Raw genomic sequence first — 6069 nt, 5'->3', positions numbered from 1 at the left:
GGGAGGGTGGGTAGTGTGACCTTTGCCATGTTCACCAGCCTAGCTGGGTTAAACACTCACCTGTCAAATGCAGGAAGGGATGTGATATGTGAGGAGGCCCCATGCCCATGAATTGTTTCTCCAGCAGCATCACGAGATTCAGGGCTACCGGCTCCCAGACAGACAATTCCTCCTCCACTTTTCACCACGCTCTGCTGCAGCAAGGCAAGTGCTTCTGGGAACAGGCTGGAGACTGGATCCCAGCTGAAAGTAGCCCTTCAAAAATAGCAATTTTTAAACTGAATCATTTTCCAAATCACACTCTAAAATTACTTCCCTTCCTGGCAAGCTCCCTGCAGCTCATCGGTACACAGGCAAGCATGGACTTGGAGGATGCAGATTTTTCAGGAGCTGCACCAATCCCATTCTGCACGTTTCTGCATCCATCCATCCATGCATCTGTCTCTTCATCCGTTCCCTCTGCAATGTGAAGCTCAACCACAGAATACAGGGGCCACATCTCTAACCTCAACAGAGAGATTTAAAGAGCTCATCTCCTTTCCTCCAAATGCTTGTCAAGAGAAATGGCAAGTTACAGAACTGCCTAACTCACCTTTCAGTTCTTTCAAAAACTGAGCTGCACACTTGGAGAGCGGAAGGATGCTGACCTCTCCTGAAAGGCCAGGCCCTGGTTAGGCTGAACAAGGTGAGATCCAAAGAAAATCTGGTAACTGGTTTGTTGCCTAATAATCTATATGAATTCAACGGTGGATTTTACATTCAGAAATTATCCTTTGCAGGGTCTCGGAAATATTACAGAGCTGCATCTTCCTGAGTGGTAGAATAGTAGCATTCCATTATTAAAATGTATTAAAAATCCCTTGCATGCCAAGCCACTAACTGAGATTTTCCTGCAAAAAGCAATAATAGAAAACAAATTAGCAAAACTAATGCAGGAAGCCACCGGAGCAGAAGGTTTTCCCATAAAATGCAAGATTTCATTCCAAAAATTGTGAGGAGAGTAAGTCACATGAACACAGAGCTACCTGCACATGATGCAGGGTGCCCATGGTTTCCACTGGCAGCACAGGCAAGTGAGAACACAATAATGTGCTCAGGGTGCTCAGAGCACTAGGCAGAATCAGGCCTGAAATCGGCTATTCATCAGATTTAAATTGAATGTAATTGGCAGCACTAATTAGATCATTCTCTCTCTCTCTTTCTCAGTGAGAGCAGTGAAACTGAGAAAGTAGTAGTTAGATCACTGAGCCTCAGGAAAAATAAAAACAAAAGGCCATTGCATATTCATAAATTAGCAGGAAGAATGAAGGAATCTCTGATTTAGACAGTGATTGCTTCCTGTTTCTCTTAAACCTGTGGAAATATTCTCCTAGTAAAACCATGTCTTTGGTTAAGAATTTTGTTTCCCTGCAGCTTAGTATCCCCTACCAGTTTGACCAAGCAACCCAAAACCTGCATTGGCTGACTCCTATATCTCACTCTGACTTGATTTTGAGTTTGGGAGTACAAGAAATGGTTCCCAAAGGATTCTCAAATTTATCTCACCAGCTTCTTCAGCTCTGCTCCCATTAAAGCCAGAGTGGTAGTGGCAGAGCAATGGGGGCTTTACAGAGCCCAGCTACCTGGAAGCAGTTTCATGCCAAGACTCTAACTGGCCCTCCTGCTAAATCAACACATAAAACGTCTTAGTATTCAACCAAATTGTCTGCAACAGGCAACTCATGGCTTCAAGACCAGTAATAAGCCTGCCTGTTTTCTCTCTCCCTTCCCCAAAAGTTCACCCTGATACACAGAGAAGACATGAGAACACAAATGGCCATTTGGGTCACGGGGCTGGTCTTCTGCTTCCAAACCTAAAAAGTGCCTGGGGAGGGTGAGGAGACACTAGAAACATCTGAGGTTCTGTGGAAACACACACTCATCCCCAAACACTCTGTAGTTAGTATACTTTTCACTGTCTCAATGTGTCATCACACTAAGTCAGGGAAGAACCCTCTATCCTTAAGTATCCAGGTATCTAACTTAAAAATTGGGCATATTCATTTCTGTTATGCATTGTGACTGAAACCCTTGCTCACAATGCTACCAAGGCTCTGATTGCATAGACTACCAATTACCTCATCCATTTCTTTTAATTACAAGGTAATAACAAAGAGACTGTTCCCTGAAATCCAGTAGGAGGTACAAGTGAAGAAGGGCACCATCTCATTGCCTGTGCAGCTTGTCAAGCACCCAGGCTCAGCATAAGGCCACTCACTGAAAAATACCTTCCTTGATACATGTTACAGACAAAAACTGATTTATACAGCTCATACTGGGCTGTATGGAGAGCAACACAAAACCATTAACTCCAGCTGCAGGAGCAGTTACAAATCTATTTGCCTTTGGTCACTGTCAAGGTAGGAAAATATGTCCAGCTACTGCAAACAAGCCATACATTTCAGGGACTGTATGGCATGTTTACCTTCAGACTGTATGAGACACTTCCAAATAACTACTTGAGACATTTCCATGCCAATACAGTGGTTAAAAGCTCCTGAACGATGTACTTGGTATTTTTTTCTTCGCAAATATTTGCTACAAAGTCAGTGGGGAGGTGTATGAGTGAAGCTTGTACTGGAACCGAGAACACAAATGCAGAGGTCTTGGTTCCTGAAGTCAAATAAAGTGGTCTTGCTGATTTGCTTGTGAGTCACACAGTCAAACCATGGTTGAGAATTTAGAGGATTTTACCCACAAAAAAAACCCAAACAAACCACCCAAACTATTCCCTTGAAAGAAATACCAGTAACTAGTCTTTTTCAGGTTTAAAATACCATTTAAATCTCTATTCTTTAATAAACACCTGTGATGTTTAGCAGTACAACCTCTTTGCAGACAATGGTTTAATTAAACATTTAATGAGCCTGTCTCATTTCTTTGCACGAGTTTCACTTTAAACAGCCAAGCTAATAATGTAAACACCGTATTTTGGTTATTAAAATAATTGCTTTCACAAATACTGACCTCCTGACAAACCAAATGGCTGGTGTCGTGCATACAATACCCCCACAGCTCAGGGATCTAATTTTAGCATGAAGCCAAATTTACAGCTGACCATCAGCTTTTAAAAAAAAATTTATTCAAACAGTTTTAAGGACAGCAATGTTTTCACCAAATCCCTCAAGATTTCATTCAATTATTCGAGAAAATGTAGAAACACATTCTTCATTTAACCATGTAACAGCCTTTTAGAGTGTTACTCGAGCAGGGGCAGAGCAGCAGCTTCAGGATGTTTCCTCAAACTCTCATATGGGGATCAGAGCAACTAAAACCAAGACCTTCCTTTAAGCCACAGCTCTGGAGGATTTTTTAGCGAGCTAACGGAATTTTTCCAGGAGCTAGTTACTTTGGAAAGGACCAAACACCTTCAGTGGGACTTTAATGAAACAAAATAACTTCCCCCCCCCCCCCAGCTTTGTAACCAAAAAACCTGAAGTATTTCTGCAAAACGGTGACAAATTTTCAAGACTCCAAGTAAAAAAATCTTAGTGAAATGAGTTGTCAAAACATTTTGAAAATCTGTCAACAGCTCAAATTCTTAGAAACCATGATTCGGTGATGCTGGAAATACAATCTTGTCCATGCTGAAGCAGCTAAACCACATCCTTTGCTGCTTCAGCTGAGCTTTTTTCTTGATGGAAAGTTACTGGTAAGCTTTCATATCTATGATGTGATTCCTCAGGCTAATCAGCATCCCACCAGCATCATCCTTTCCCAGGCAGGACATCTCCAGAGAGGCCACCACAGACTCCAGAACCAGTCAGCTTCTACTGCTTGGAAACTGTCCTGTCATCCAAGGAAATGGCCAATTTCTCACTCCCCATCTAGGAGCCAACCATCCCCCAAGAGGGGACAATACATGGCATGGTAAGGTACGAGTTACACACACTTTGCTAACTGGCTTCTTGCTAAAAACATCAGGGGCCTATTACAGTAGGTGAAATTGCTGAGGACTACAGAGATCTGGAACCTCATTTTTTAATGTTCCAAACAGGAAAGTAAAAAACGGCAACAAAAACAAAAAAAACAAACAAAACCCCCAGTCTTACTTCTCCCTACAAACACAGAAGCATCAGGAATCTAAACTGTGATATCCATCTGCAGCAACAAAATTCCTGCAAATTCAGATGAATTAGTTTAGTTTTACGTCATGTGACACAGTGGATTGCATGTAACCATTCCTGGATTACCACGGTGGAAATTATTTCTAACTATAGTCACTGGCACTAAATGGCCCATTTCTGACCTATTAAGCCCTTGACCATCCATGGGAGACTTTCCACTCATTTCAATGGCTTTTTGATTAGGTCTGATATACTTTCCCAACGTTTTTCTGCTTCTTGTGTCATTGAGATCTGCTATTGCTTTCCACAGCCATGGGGTTTGTGATTTATTGGTTTAATTTTTTTTTTATTCAGTTTTAGTATTTATAACGGGACACAACTGACACTTTGAGATAGAAGCCACTTTTTTTTCTTAAGTGTCAAGTGTGGTATTGGTTGCCTTGAGCACAAAAGGAGATTGGAAATCTTCTTTGATACTTCTAGACACTTTCCTTTCACCTCTGCTGAACAAAATGCTTTAGCACAAAAGCAATAACAGCAAAACCCCAAAGTTTAGACATGGTGTGGTGGCTATCAAAACATGATGCTTTGATTAGAGTACTTTATAAACTAATTAATTGCATTTTATGTGTGCCCTGTTCCTCAGAAGCATAGGTGTAAACCCAAGCCATTTTCTTCACCTGACAAGCATCAAGAGTCTCTTAGTAAGGGAGGAAGTTCTCCTGCTATGGAGGTGGCCAAGAGACAACTGCCAATAATGTGAAATCTCATGGCAAGGCAAAATCCCTCAGATCCAAAATAAGAAATAAATACATTAAACTGTGGAGAGGTTCCAGTGATAGCAAATAGCCCCTTGCTAAAAGACACCATGTAGTTACCAAGAGGCAGCAAATATTTTCCGGTAGGAAAAAAAAAATAGAACCTAGGCTAAAAACCCCCATAAACCAGGGCACAGGCTCCCATCTCAGTGAGAGTGACACTGGCAACTGTAAATTTTGGGGAGCGTTTCCTCCTCCAAGCCCAGATCTTTCCTACATGTGTTATTGACCCCTACACATACGTTTGCAGGACTGGCATCGTTCCCACCCTCTTTCTATACTTTTTTCAGTGAGAATTCTCGTTTTATTTAAAAAATACGAATGTAATAACTTACTTCAAGTCTCCCCAGAAAAGGACTGCAGTTCTTACTGCAGCATAACAGATAAGAAAGGCTACAGTGTTTGTTCCAAGGCAAACAGCGAAGACAGAATCCAACACTTAAGGAGGGGAAAAATCACCTTTCAGACACTAGCGAAGATTAAATGGGCATTTGGCACCGAACTCAAAATGTATCATTTTCTTGGGTCTACCTCTGTGGAGTCAGACCAGAAACAACGATTCGTGCATCTACAAATGGCTGAAATTAACTAATTAGCGTTCCACCGACCGCCACCACCAACTCCCTCAAAAACACCCTGTTGGCACCGGGCGTAGCCGAAAGGTGTTGGAGCCAAGCGACCCCCGCAGCGGCCGAGGCGCAGCCCACACACGGCGAGGGACCGGCGCGTTCGCCGCGTCCCCCCGGCGCGGCGGGTGCGGCTGTGGGAGCGGAGAAGCGAGGAGTGAGGAGCGGCGGGCAGGGCAGGGCAGGGCAGGGCGGCCCCGTCCCGCCCCATCCCTCCCCCGGGCCGGGCGCGGCGACCCCCGGGGGCGCGGCAGCGGCGGCTCCAGCGGCCCGGGCCGGGCGGACGGCGGCAGCGGGGCTGCGGGAGCCTCCCCGCCGGGGATGCGGCTCCCCGGGGGACGCGCCGCACGCTCCCGCCCTCCGCCCGCCGTCGACCGGGCGCCGCGCGGAGCCTCCGCCTCCGCCTCCCCGCGGCGTCTCCCCCGCGGCGGGGCCGCCGCCGCCGCCGCCCCGCATGGCCAGAGCGAGCCGGCCGGTGCGCGCCGCCGAGCCCGCGCCGCAGCAGCCCGCGGCCCCGGG

The sequence above is a fragment of the Sylvia atricapilla genome, chromosome 3, assembly GCF_009819655.1.
Source record: "Sylvia atricapilla isolate bSylAtr1 chromosome 3, bSylAtr1.pri, whole genome shotgun sequence".
Classification (NCBI taxonomy): domain Eukaryota; kingdom Metazoa; phylum Chordata; class Aves; order Passeriformes; family Sylviidae; genus Sylvia; species Sylvia atricapilla.
The sequence above is the reverse complement of the archived record's forward strand: the minus strand, read 5'-3'. Positions refer to the sequence as shown.